Raw genomic sequence first — 14,784 nt, 5'->3', positions numbered from 1 at the left:
CTCGGTTGGACGGGTTGGCTCTTCTTCCCCTTCTCTAGGCTCCTCTGCTGGAGTCTCCTCGGGTGATGGATCCCCGTCCGATTTAGGGGGTTCCGTCGGAGTCTCTCCAGGTACCTCAGCTGGAGTATCCCCGCTCGGCGGAGTTTCGTCTATTCTAGGGAGTTCCGCGGGCGATTCTCCCGGTTCTCCAGGGTAGGATTCCTCCTCTCCCGAAGGCAGCGGCTGCTGCGGGGCGTCCTCCACTGGATAGGACATAACACTTTGGAGGGTGGCGATTTGTACCGCCATTTCTTCAGGTGAGATTCTCTCTCCTGCCCCCATCGCTGAGATTAGGTGAATGGCATGAGCCAAACTTTCCTCCATATCGATCAACCTAGCTTCCAACTGTTGCATTCGGCTAGAACCCGGTTGCCCCATCACGGAACCTCCCTCGGTTGTACTCACCGGGGAAAACGGCCCCCAGGGCGGAGGATCTCCTTGATCGACTCGCGATCTCGCTGCTAGAATTCCTTTGGCTAGGCCCGTCACTGCCGAGATGCCGGAATCTACAGCATGGGTGCGACTTTGCATTTGCACCCAACTTTGTTCAGGAACTTCCGTTGGCTCTTTCCATGGGGCAAGTTCCGAATAATCCCAACTCAGGGCGCCACGGCGAGATGTGTTCCCGTCCGTCTGTTCGGCCGTCCTGTTCCAAAACAGCCACGGTTGGCTGCTATCCAGCTCAGGGACAGTCTCTAGGCTTCGGCGTCCGTCCATCGAAACTCTTGGATGTAGCCCTCCGGCCCGGCGCTCTCGCGTTTCTCGGGGTCTGGCTCCCCACTCCAACGGGGTGGGTAGCGAGATCAAGGGGAGAGCGGCAGCCGTCGGCCTTGTCCCCTCACTGCCGAGGTCGATGAGAGGCGGTGTAGACGTCGAAGCTCCGGCCCCGGCTGGCACCTGAGATTCTTGGGGTTGCGCTGTTTGACTGTCGGGGGACGCATACGGATCAAACAAAGGATCCCTGTCCGGGACTACCTTGGATTCCGCTGGGCCCGACTCAGGCATGATTGGTAACAAAATGTCAGCTTGTGGCTAGATAAGGCTCTTCCTACAGGTTCCCTTTCCAAAAGCAAACAAGAGTCCATTGATTGAATAAGGAAACTTTACTGCAGAAAAGGTCCATTATAGTCCACTGTCCTGAATAGGAGACTCAGGATGGTACACAGTCATTGTTACCAATGAAGGGCAAAGCATGAGGTACAGAGTAACAGTTCCCATCTGCATCAGCCTCCCCCCACAGTTCTCAAAACAACATCTTTCAGTCTTGGGAAGCTGCTCTCCGTCAAGGCCAATGCCTGGTGGAACGGTGTTAGACAAAACAGTCTCCTCCGGTGGGAAAGCTGCCTGGGAACTGGTGCACCTGCGGGGAAAGCACTTAGACACTAGAAACATTAGAAAATGGAGTCAGTACAGTTTAAATATACACTGGACCTGACACTAGGCAAGTCTGGGGGCTGAGCCTCAGACCCCGGACATGCTGTTTGGAGGCAAGGTGGGTGGTGACTGGACAATTCCAGGCAATCTTGAATCAATATATTGTCGAAGGCTTTCACGGCCGGAGAATGATGGTTGTTGTGGATTTTCCAGGCTGTATAGCCGTGGTCTTGGCATTGTAGTTCCTGACATTTCGCCAGCAGCTGTGGCTGGCATCTTCAGAGGTGTAGCACCAAAAGATAGAGATCTCTCAGTGTCACAGTGTGGAGAAGATGTTGGCAGGTCATTTATATCTACTCAGGAAGGTGGGTTTGGGCTGTAAGAGTTCCCAGGGTGTGGAATACTAATGGAGGGAGGCTTCACTGTATCTTGAGGAGGTTCTTTTGCATATGGATTGGTGCTTGATATGCTAATCTCTGCAGGGCTATTGTAGGGTGTAGAGTATTTTGTTAGCCTGGTGTTTTTCAGGACTGGAAACTATGCTCTATTCATTCTTAAAGTCTCTTCTTTCCTGTTGAAATTGTGCGTATGCTTATGAATTTCAATGGCTTCCCTGTGCAATCTGACGAAGTAGTTGGAAGTGTTGTCCAGTATTTTAGTGTCCCGGAATAGGATACTGTGTCCAGTTTGAGTTAGGCTATGTTCAGCCAATGCTGATTTTTCAGGATGGCCAAGTCTGCAGTGTCTTTCATGTTCTTTTATTTCTGTCTGGATGCTACGCTGTGTGGTCCCGATGTTAACTTGTCCACAGCTGCAGGGTATGCGGTATACTCCTGCAGAGGTAAAGGGGTCTCTACTGTATTTTGCTGAACATAGCATCTGTTGTACTTTTCTGGTGGGTCTCAATACTGTTTGTAAGTTATGCCTTTTCATAAGCTTTCCCATCTGATCAGTGATTCCTTTGATGTATGGCAAAAACACTTTTCCTGTGGGAGACTGTTTTTCCTTAGTTGTTTGCTTAATCCATGGTTTAATCGCTCTTCTGATTTCATTTCTGGAGTAGCCATTTACTTGAAGTGCGTGGTTTAGATGATTAGTTTCCTCATTGAGAAAGTGTGGTTCACATATCCGTCTTGCACGGTCTCCTAATGTTTTTATTATGCCTCCTTTCTGTCAAGGGTGGTGACTGGAGTTTTTGTGTAAGTACTGATCCGTGTGAGTTGGTTTCCTGTAGACCTTGTGACTTAACTGAAAGTTTGCTTTGTGGATGACCAAGGTGTCTAAAAATGGAAGTTTACCCTCAATTTCTTTCTCCATGGTGAATTGTATGTTCAGGTGGATGTTGTTGAGGTGGTTTAAAAACTCCATCAATTCTTCCTCACCGTAGCTCCAAATGATAAAGGTATCATCCACAAACTGGAACCAGACTGTAGGTTTGTGGGGTACTGATTCTAGAGCTGTCTTTTCAAAATGTTCAATGTAGAAGTTTGCTATAAGTGGGCTGAGCAGGCTTCCCATGGCCACCCCATCCATCTGTTCATAGAATTTGTTATCCCATTGGAAGTAACTGGTTGTCAGACAATGGCGGAATAAGGCTGTTACATCCTCTGGAAAAATCTGATTAATAAGTGCAATTGTGTCTTTTACTGGAACCTTAGTAAACAGGAATACAACATCAAAACTTACGAGTATGTCCTGTGGATTGAGTTTCAGAGAACTGATTTTGTTGAGGAAATGTGCTGAATCTTTGATGTAAGACGTGGTTTTTCCGATGTGGTTCTGTAGAAGATTGGCCTGATGTTTAGCTAATTCATATGTCGGTGAACCAATGGCACTCACAATGGGTCGAAGTGGGACTGAATCCTTATGAATGTTAGGGAGTCCTTATAGTCGTGGTGGCTGTGCTTCTGTCTTGCATAGTTTTCTGTGCGTGTCGGGATGAAGTGAGGAATTTTTTATCAGGGCATTCATTAGCCTGGTGATTTTGCAGGTTGGATCTCATTTTAGTTTTTTGCAGGTGGAAGGTTCTAGAAGTTCCTTAATCTTCCTTTTGTATTCTTCTGTTTTCATGATCACTGTGGCATTGCCTTTGTTAGCTGGTAGAATAATGATGTCTGGATCCGCATTGACGGTCTTGATGGCATTCCTCTCCTTGCGTGTTATATTGCTGGTGGGAAACTCTGCCTTTCATAGAATCCTGGCCATCTCTCCTCTTATTTCCTCAGCTTCCTCTTCAGGTAGATGACGAATGGCAGCCAGCTGACAAAGGCAACCAATCTTGAATCAGTTTGATTATCTGGATACATTTCAGACCAATAGATGGCATGTGTCAGGAGAATGCTGGGGTGTTTGTGTTGCCACTGGTTCTCTTTGATCTCTCAGGGGCCATTGGGTATTCTTCTGGAATGCCTTGCAGGTTGGTGTAAGTATTTGCATTGGTTCTTGGGGTAAATTTTAGAAGGTAGTTTTAGGAAATTGTTTCCCACCACAGTAATTGTCTTTGGAGTTCTTTAAGGATCAATGTTATCTGTTTTTGAATCTATATGTAGGCAGTGAATGAAGACGATTAAAGTTAAAGATGTGGTGTCAGCAACATGCAATTGAACTCAGTTCTATTTCTACTATTCATCATCTCCCGGTGAGATATGTTCATTCTGAATGAATGTCTGAACTCTGTAAAGGTCTGGATGAAGAAGAATAAAGTTAAGATCAATACAGATAAAACAAGGAAAAATATTTCACGGGATTCTGCGAACCAGCTAGAAGGAATGTTACTTTTTTTGCATAAGAAATCAATATTCCTTGAAAAATAAAGTTGTTAGTTAAGGAATGCTCTGAAACTCCACCTTAGTACTAGATTTTCAGGTATCAGTTGTGGCTTGGCACTTCTTTTTCCAGCTTTGGCTGCACCATTGGCTATGACTTCTACTGTCTTCTTCAAAGCCTATAGATTGGATTACACTAATGCACTCTCCATGAGGCTGTCTATGAAAACATTTCTGAAATGACCCCTCATACAAAACACTGTAGCCACATTTATTTATTAAACCATTTTTACCCTGACTTCTCTATTATAAGATGGTTTACAATAATAATTTAAATACATATACAGTTAAAATCAGTTGAACATGCTTCAGTCATAATAACATTAAATTCAGGGGCAAGCAGACGTGAGTTGGAGCTCTTTGGATGAGAGAGAGCTGGAGACTTATTAGCATTTTATAATATTTGCTCTATTTACAAATATACAAGTAGAGCACAGGTGGAGGCACAGGGGTGCACATCTGCTATTCCACATCATTTGAGAAAGGGAGCACTGACTATCAAAAACTTATATTCTGGAAATCTTGTTGGTTTTTCAGGTGCTTTAGACTCAAATTTGCTCAACTCCAGACACAGAGAGAAATCCTGCACCCCAGGTTGCTTCAACCAACTCACAGCTCTGTCAACTCTTCTGACCCTCCAGGAATACGTGGAGGATGATGTATAAAATCTTCTAGATACTTAGAAGACATACCAGACACTTTAAATGTGGATCAGGTTTGATGATATTTATGGGAACTAATTTTTAGCAGATATTGAGAGATTAAATTATATTTTAACTACATTTTCTCATACTATTTTTGGTCTGTGGACATTAGCTCTTATTGACTATTTTTGAGCAACTGCCATCTCCGGCACCATAGGGATCTTGGAGATTTAGCTGACTGTTTCCTGGAAGACCTACAATGCAATCCTATGTAGAGTTACACCAGTCTAAGCTCATTAAAATAAATGGTCTTAAACTGGAGTAACTCTGCATAGGATTGCAGGGATAAACACCAACTTACAAATACATTATTTGTTTATATGAAGCTAGAGAAATAAGAATGCACAATAATACCCCAATCCAAATATTGGAGAGCCTGCAGGAAATTCCTGGCAGCATAACAAGTGATTCCAGGGTAGAGATGGACACAAATAGCAATACGAACAAAAAAAAGCCATGAACAGCCCAATCCACTGTTTGCAAGCAAGCTGTTCGTGAGGCCCTGTTCCTGGCGAACATGTGTTCGTTCCAAGCTCTCTTCATGGCGTTTGTCAGCTGTTCGTAAAGCCAGACAGTCTGGCACCTCTCAATCAATTCCCCTGGTAACATAGACATGGACGATCTGAACTCCTTCTGGCTTAACTTCTGGCTTGTAACCCCTCAAAGTAGCTTCCAGCAGACAGTCCATTTTTTTCCACTGGGAAAAGAAAATGATAGGAAAGGGAGGGACCCATGGATCATGTCTTTCCCAGGGTGCAATCTCTCTGAAACTTGGGGGGGGGGGTCTTCAGAGGACAGTGAGGACTATGTCCCCCGCAACTTTGTTGGGGATTGGACATTGGGAAGGTCAGTTTGTAACCCCTCAAATTAGCTTCCAGCAGACAGTCCAGTTTTTGCCACTGTAAACAGAAAATGACATGAAAGGGGGAGACCTATGAAGCATGCCTTTCCCAGGGTGCAATCTCTGTGAAACTTGGGGGGTGGTCTTCAGAGGACAGTTAGGACTATTTCCTCTGCAAATTTGGTGGGTATTGGACATTGGGAAGGTCAGTTCGTAACTCCTCAATTAGCTTCCAGCAGACAGTCCAGTTTTTGCCACTGTGAAGAGAAAATGACATGAAAGGGGGAGACCCATGGACTCTCCTTTCTCCGGCTCAAGTTCCAAGGGGGCTGTTCTGGCTCCCATGAAGCTCTAACTACAAACATGTTCATGAACATGCCATGTCCGTCAATGTTCGTGAATCCCTGTTCGTGGATGGCAACAAACAATGAACATCGTGTTCATTTTTTTTCCCCTGTTTGTGGCCATCTCTATTTCCCGGGTATAGAGGCAAAGATTACAGAACATCATTCTGAAGCTACCAGCTAAGATACTGTTAATTGGACCAGATATTGTTCAGAATAGCCAAGATATCCCTGAGCAGGAAGAAGTTCCATATAGGGTTGCAGCTCCAGGTTGGGAATTCCTGGAGATTGGGTTGGGAATTCCTGAAGCCTGGGAAGGGCAGAGTTTGAGATGGGTAGGGACCTCAGCAGGGTATAATGCCATAGACTCCAAAGTCTCAATCTGCCATTTTCTCCAGCAGAACTGATCTCTGTTGCATAGAGATCAATTGTAATTTTGGGAGATCTCCAGCCACCATTTGATGCTTGGCAAATCTAGTTCCAAAACATGATGAGAGATCATTGACCTAATGGTATCTTCATAATATATGAGTAGAGAAGCAAGAAAACAGACAGCAAATCTCCAGAGAGCAACTCTGTACCCAAAGTTTCAGCTAACTCCAAGGAGACCCTCTTAGTTCTCTCCCTCTACCACTGCTAACTCAACCTCCAAGCTGCTGTTTCTTAGGGTTAGGATTTACAAGATGCTGGAATATCCATGCCTGAATCTTCCCAGTGTCTTTTTCAGTCCTTCTAAGAGAAACCATGCATGGGTAAGATGGTTGAACCCCTGCCCAGATGGCCCTGGTCTGAATTACAGTGTCTTTAAAGACAAATGGAGAACTGTGATTGTCATTATGTCTAGTTTGAGCCTTACACACATACACACAACCAAACACACCTCTACTGAACATTTGTCTCAGACCTCACCCTTGCAGGTCTTTGACCTATAAGAAAACCATCCACACAGTCATTAGGGAACATTACCATCATTTCTCAAATTCCTAGCTACTCATACACAGTGATCAAGCCAATCACAAACACAATACGTAAGATGTTTTCTGTACATCAGACCCAAGGCTTAGAACAATGCTCTTTCTTCTCCCTCCCTGACTTCTTATCACCTGTTAGCTCTGCACAAGCTGTTTGGAAACTGTTAATGAGGATGAGGGGCAGAACTAGGAGGGAGAACAGAGTAACATAATAATTTGATCCTATTCCTGGATGAGTTTATACAGCTGATACAAGGAGTCCAAGAAGTTCTAGGGTGTCTTAATTGTGTATATTTATCCACCCCCACACCACTTTTCAGTTAACACTGTAAAATTTCAACCCTACACTTCAGAACAGCAAAGTGGTTTATTTGTCAAACTGTCATCACTTTTCCATCATATTCATTTAGAGGTGACAGTCCTAAAGTAAATGTAATGCAATGTGACAAGACATTGGTTTTGATTGCAGTTTAAAGTCACTGCCATCTGCTGTTGGATTCGATACAGCTTTTAGTTCTTTGTGGGTGGTCACATCACAGACACGCAACCATAGAGATGGCTCAAAAGCTGCCCCATCATCTTTTCAGACATTTGATTATTGTAAGTTATAACTCTGGCTGTTACATTTATCATTTTTTCCAGAAAAAGCGATGGGCAATGTGTCTGACATATAAAGCAACCTGAAGGCTCAGCTATGAGAAGTAAGAAAATATGCACACACCAAGACAAAGGCTCTCCTTCCTTGTCCACCTACTATCAATTTTTGACCTTTCTCTCTTTAAACAAAAGAAGAAGAAAGAATTGGCCTAATTCAGGCACTCATGGAGCAAATGGATACATTCCAAATCCAAGAGTCAGTTTTGTACAGTGGTCAGAGTGTTGGACTATGATCTGGGAGGCACAATCTGCAGTGTGCCTTAGAAGCTTGTTGGATTACCTTGGGCCAGTCACACACTCTCAGAGCAACCTACCTCACAGGATTGTTGTGAGGATAAAATTGAGGAGAGGAGAAACATGTAAGGTGTTTTGAGCTTCCATTGGAGGGAAAGGTAGGAAGTAAACAAACAAACAAATTATTTTAATTTACCCAGATGCACCACCACATGTTGCAAATGGTATAGACATTTTGTAAGGTTTTATTTATATTCATTAATGCATTCGTTCATTCGTTCATTCACTTTTTGGGAATGAAAGCTCTGAGATTTACAGTGTAAGTCTATGAGTTCAGCAGCTGGGGCATTCAATAAACATACAATAAGGTATGCAAAGCAGAAATTTGAAAGAAGCATAAAACTCAGATACAGAAATATAGAGATGAAACATTGCTGAAACAAACATAAGTAATGTGATATGATCTATAAACAAGGCAGAAACTTCCTAGTAGGATCATAATCTATATCCACAGAGAGTGCCAAGTTCCTGACCCTTTACCAAATATTGCCCTAACATTATTTAGCCCTATTGCTAAGTTTTAAAAAAGCTTTCCTGGATAAGTCAGTTTTGCATAGTTCGTAGAAAGCCAAGGAAGAGAGAGCTTTCCTGACATCTTCAGGCAGACCGTTTTGCAAGGTGGGGGTTGCTACAGAGAATGTGTGTGTGATGGCAGCTGTTGATTTTGCAGGGAGGTATATTTTCAGTAAGCCCTGTTCAGATGAGAGAAGCAGATGTGGCAGAGCATAGGGAGAAAGGTGGCCCCATAAATATGAAGGTCCAAGGCCATGAAAACTTTGTATGGGATAGTTAAAACTTTGAGTTGAGCCTAATAACTGCTCTGCCTAGCTCCTGATAATAATAGAGCTGTGGCATTCTGTACCAACTAGAGTCTCCAAGCTGACTTTGAAGGAAGACCTATGTAGAGTGCATTATAGTAGTCTAGTTTTGATGTTACCATGATGTGAATCAAGGTATCAGATTATCTCTATCAGGCTAGGGGTTCACCTTCCTGGTTATTCTGATTTCTGAAAAAGCCTTTTTTACGACAGCATTTACTTGCTTCTCTAGCAGCAGCGCTGGAGCAAGTATAACTCTTATGCTCTTAAATGAGTCTGCAAGGGTCAACTGAACTCCATCAAAAGTGGTAAGCACAATGTCAATCAAGAACTCTGCCTTCCCAGTGAACATCAGTTCCATCTAGCCTGGGTTTAGTTTCAATTTGTTTGCTTTCAGCCATTTGACCACAGCTGTCAGGCAATGACTCAGGACCTTTAGTGTGGCACCAGGGAATTGGATATAGAGATATGGAACTTTGGCCATTTCCACATGCTATTAAAAAGATGGCCCACTCACTGAACTCTGGCTTTCCCCCCCCCCCACTCACTCCATACATCTCCTATTTCAAAGCGGAAGCAGGCAGTTTGGCTTCCATTTTTTTCAGCCTCCTTTGTCTGAGCAATACCAGAAACCACAGAGCTACCGTAGGAAGTTTTAGATGCTTGATTACAGGTGAACAGAATTTTCAAATTTTTGAATTCCCATTCAGCCCATTAATCCATGGCATAACACCTCTAGCAAATGACATTGATCTCTGTCACTTATTGGCTTTGCACACACTATGAATATTTTAGGGAAGGAGAAAGGCTCTCAGATCACTTATCCTTCATTTCATCATATATCAATGATGCTTATTTCCAAATAACTGAGTTTTTTTTTATTGAGGACTAAGACTTTTTCATATTAGTTGTGATTGTACATTATAGGATATTTCTTCAGCTAGACCACAGATAAAGTCATAATGCATCTGTCCTATGGAGAGCAGGGATTGTGGGAAACTGGCCTGACTAATTTTCCACTAAAAAAGTGCATATTTTCACCTAAACATGGGGCTACCAGAAATGAGCATCTCTGAATAAAGTATATGTATATGTATATGTATATGTATATGTATATGTATATGTATATGTATATGTATATGTATATGTATATGTATATGTATATGTATATGTATACACACAAAGATTTATGGGTTAAAGTTTTGTGATAGTTTTTCTTAAATTGCTTCACTATCATTGCACAAAATGTCTATGTTTGGAAAATGTCCTCAATATGCCCATCAAGAGACACAATCATGCTCATACTAGGAAGCAACAAAGAGATCCTGGGAGAATGTTTTTATTTAAAACCAACATCTTGTTAATTATTTAGTTGGTGGCTGCATTTACTATTTAACAATTAACACAACATTGAAAGGCATTATTGTTAGGAAAAACTGAGATTTCTCTGTTAGTGCATAATGTACATCAGTGAGATCTTCATAAGTTTCCTAAATAATTTAATTCTACACCTTCTGTACAACCATTTCAAGAAGAAATACAGCAAATTTTGGTATTTAACTAATTCCTGAAATGGTTGCTTCTTTGGATCCTGATCAGAAATATCATAAACTATAAAGCCAAAGAACTAAAGTTTGATTTTATTTTGTATTTTACTGGGGCTTTCATATTTCTTCACTGGATATGTATAAGTGAAATATTTGTTAACGCTTAAACCTTTGAGTCACATTTCTGATGGACTGGATGGCAAATTGATATTTAGGATGTTTACAGATCACTGTATTCTCTCAAGATCCACATTCACCATTTGGTAACCAAATGAGGCTGTGTTTGTTTAAATTCTAGCATGTACCCAGACTCATCCAGTCAAGGTCGGTTATAAATCAAACGGATGTCATTTCCCAAACACCCCTAAACAACTGTATTCCATTATCTAAATGCGAAATAGAGCTGTTAATGGGTGTCTAAGGGCTAAAATCAATTTAGCTTATAGGCACTCAGCTGCTAGAACAGTTGTGAACATGTCTGAATCTTAATAAACACTGATTAGTATTAATATTATACAAGTTTTGAAATGTAGCTACTATGACATTTTTCTGGGACTGAATTGGAAGTACTCCATCCCATCACAAAATTATTATGGCATTGTGCTGAGTTTATTATATTAAGTTATGGCAGAGCACTCTCAGGGGAAATCCAAACGGAGTTTTTCAAAGAGGTCTTCCCAAATGCAACCTGTGATTTGCAAAGAATGGAGAACATACTTGGAAAAGTGGTACAGGGGTTGTTTAACTTTTAAGGGAAGCCATGCTCACATTTGTAAAAGAAATCCTAGGGCCAAATATAAGGGAAAGCAACGTGCCTGAAATCCTCTGGCCTGACAACGTATCTAGGAATTGGTGCAAACGTGGAATACCAGCAGCTCTGAAAAGTGTCTTCATTCAGAATTGAGCCAATATTACCATTTCAGCTTCATGAAATCTGGTGTACAAGTGTTACAGGCTTGTTTTGAAGATAAAATGAGACACCAAATACTTATTGCCCCAAACACTTTCTAGGAACAGTGGAATGCAAACACGATCATCAGTCATTGGCACCAATGGCCAAATTACTAGCAGATGTTATCACTTCACTTCCTATAACATGGGATACTGGGACTGGGAAGGTCCTCTTGAAGATCCCCTCTTAGCCATGAAGCGTATTGGCAGTGCAATCCTAAACAAAATACACCTTTCTAAGCCTTTTTTTTAAAAAAAAATTATTGGTGAGTACATCATTAATACATACATTCCCCCTCCTACTAAATTTATTTCAACCCCCACCCTTTCCCTCCCCCCTCCTTATAGACTTCCAACAGCTTTCCAACCCTTAACCTATCTTATTACTTAACTTATTTTCTACTATATTCTTCTAAAACATACATGTATTGTATCTCTTAATCTAAGCCTATTCAAATTCTTTTATATATACTATATCATCTCCACTGATATATCCATTGTCTACATCATTAATTGGACTAAGTATTCTTAATAAAGTCAAACTAATAATATTACTAACTTAGATTGATTAATAACCAAATTTTACCTTTCTAAGCCTATTGAAGTCAATTATCATACAAGGGCGAAGCACTGTTTAGGATTGTAGTCCTAACTGGGTCTACTCAGAAGTAAGTACTATTTAAGCCTGCCATCACCCACTCCCATCCACTATTCCCTATCAAGGATCTGTTATTTCCTAGTCTCTTTCTTGACTTTTAAAACTTTGGTTCGGGTTTCTAGGTTGGTTAGGCTATACGAGGCCCATCTCTGGAAAAGCACAGTCACTATATTTCTGGAGTTTTCAGATAGATAAATGCGAGATGGAACTGAAGCACATAGGTACAGGTACAATCACAAGATCAGAGCTTCAAGGCCAAGAGATTGTGAGTGAGTTTTCCACTTTCCTTCCATCTCATTGGCACAAGGAACTTTGTGTGAGGGTAAGTTAATCTGATTGTGAGTACAATCTGGCTGCAGAGGAACATGGTCACAAGACCTAGCAACACCCATTGGTCAGTCAGGATCTGGCTATGCTGTAGCAGTATGGCATAAAGCAAGGATCTTAATTCTAGTTTCTTTCTCAAGTATTGCTAGTAGAAAACCTGCTGCTTACATGCTGTTCTGTGCTTTTGGCATCAGGTAGGCTTGCTAATCCACCATCCGGGGCAGGGGATCCCCTGCTCCCACCTCCTCCCCCCAACCCCACTTACCTGGCCAATGGGGGGGCGTGCCCCCCCAGGCAGTGCAGCGCACCCCCATACCCTGCAAAGGGCCCATTTGGGGCCGAATCGTACCCAGGGGGGAGTTCAGTCCATTGGCAAGCGCAGGAGCACACGCCAGGCCACCCTTTGACCCGTGTGATGATGTCACTTCCCGGAAGTGACATCATCACACACACCGGGAGCGCGAGGAGCTGCACTGAGGACTTCAGAAGGTAAGTGCCAGGCTCCCAATCCCCCTCCAGGGGACTCAAGGGATCTGGCAACCCAAGCATCAGGCAAACAAAACAGAGTGGAGGTCCCCAAATATCCAAATACAAACCAGACCGCAGTCCTAAGAGACCTAATAAAATTAAGTTAACAATAATGCAGTTTTCAATTTATACCCTAATTATTATTTTTTTTAGTTTTTGACTGTAAAGTGCAAGGTGCAAAGGTGCAATTTTATCTAAATACAAGTTCTTACATAATAGTACCCCAAATCACACATTTTCAAGAAACCAATGCATCCAAAATCGTAAATATCACTGTTCATATCCACAAAGGTCCTTTTCCTTAATTTCTTTTCTTATTTCTTTTTGTAGGCAGAAGACCATCGGTGGAAAACAGAAGCTGCATCCAATGGGGAGCAATGATCTGGGAGAGTTGGCAACCAGTGGGCTAGCAACGAAAACATGCAGTTTCACAATGCTTCTTCACATGCCACATTCAAAGAGCATCTCCATACAAGATTAATTCATTCTATGTATTGGTGATAATTCCTTTGTATTCTTTCTCAATGCAAAATTAATTCATTCTATGCATTGGTGATAATTCCTTTGTACTATTACATAAGTGCTTGTATGCAGATAAAATTGCACCTTTGCGCCTTGCACTTTATAGTCAAATTTTTAAAAAAAATATAATTAGAGTATAAATTGAAAACTGTACTATTGTTAACTTAATTTTGTTAGGTCTCCTAGGACTGCGGTCTTTGGATTGTATTTGAACCCTAGTGTCAGGACAGGCATCAGTCTAGGACTCTTGCTTCTGGATTTTGGACTTTGGAGTTCTACTAAGACTTTTGTGCCTCTAGTCTAATGTGGTAACATCTGTGTCAGAGAAACAAAGCTTATATAGCATTTTAGAGTATTTATGTTGCTTTGTTATTTTCTTTCCTGTTTTGCACAACTTCTGTTCTATTTTGCACAACTTCCCCCCGCCGCCTGCCAGCTGATAGTTTAAAGGGTCCTGCCCCTTGCAAGCGGCAGGAAAGGGCCCTTTAAATGATTAAATGCCCCTTTCCCTGCTGGAAAGGGGCATTTAAACCCCATGAACCACGAACTGGTTCATAACTAGGCCAATTCCATGCCAGTTCGTGGTTAGTGGTTCATGGAAACCCCATGAACCACAAGCCCCATGGTTTAGTTTTTTTCTGGTTCGTGCCCATGTCTAGTCTGCAGCAGCGGTTAAGTCCCATCCCCCACTTCCTGCAGTCAGCCCCCCCTCGCTTGTCAGGGGTGACCTAGCAAACCCAATTCTATTCAATGTGGCTTACTCCCAGGTAGGTGTTCTCAAGATTTCAGCCCTAAGATAGTTCATTGTGTTATTGTGGAGATAAAACTGGGGAAGACATTATTCTGAGCTCCTTGAATGAAGGATGGAATAAAAGAAATCTCATTAAAATACCAGATGAAGGGCAGTTACAGTGTAACACAGGGCCAAAGCAAACATTTATACAGAAAATGTTTATACAGGAGAAAACATTTTATTTTCCTTACCTCTGTTTTCAATTAGCTTTACCAGTACTAAAAAAACCCTATTATATGAAGGTTGCCTTCATATAACAGCTGAATGCTATGAAAAGAATTAGACTAGATGTGCTTCAGATATAAATTGCTGACTTTTTAGAGGTGATGTATTATTAACAGTGTTTGTGATACAGTTGCATGGCTGTGGTAAGAAGCAGCAATTTGGAGAAATTCTTCCAGCAAGCATAGCCAGCAATTGGTATTGCTACTATGCTGTTATCAGACATTTCTGCAGTGAAAAATGATAAGATCATTCCATCAGCTCCAGACTTTGAACACCTACCCTGAAAGCATTCATTTCCCAGGTGAAACCACCATACTGAAGACTCTGGCCTTTTCTCCAGGTAGCTCAGAGAGGCATTGAAGTAGG

The 14,784-nt window shown here is 42.0% G+C and overlaps 1 long non-coding RNA gene across 1 annotated transcript in view; it reads left to right on the top strand.

Annotated features, from left to right (window-relative positions):
- Window positions 1-13,491, top strand: part of LOC129334983 (uncharacterized) — a 41,230-nt gene extending 27,739 nt beyond the window's left edge. The window contains exon 3 of the long non-coding RNA XR_008597553.1: window positions 13,209-13,491. This is a non-coding gene — a long non-coding RNA (uncharacterized LOC129334983). The remainder of the gene's footprint in view (window positions 1-13,208) is intronic.
- Window positions 13,492-14,784: the final 1,293 nt, after the last annotated feature.

Source organism: Eublepharis macularius, chromosome 8, assembly GCF_028583425.1.
Source record: "Eublepharis macularius isolate TG4126 chromosome 8, MPM_Emac_v1.0, whole genome shotgun sequence".
NCBI lineage: Eukaryota > Metazoa > Chordata > Lepidosauria > Squamata > Eublepharidae > Eublepharis > Eublepharis macularius.
This window is presented reverse-complemented; position numbering and strand designations above follow the sequence as displayed.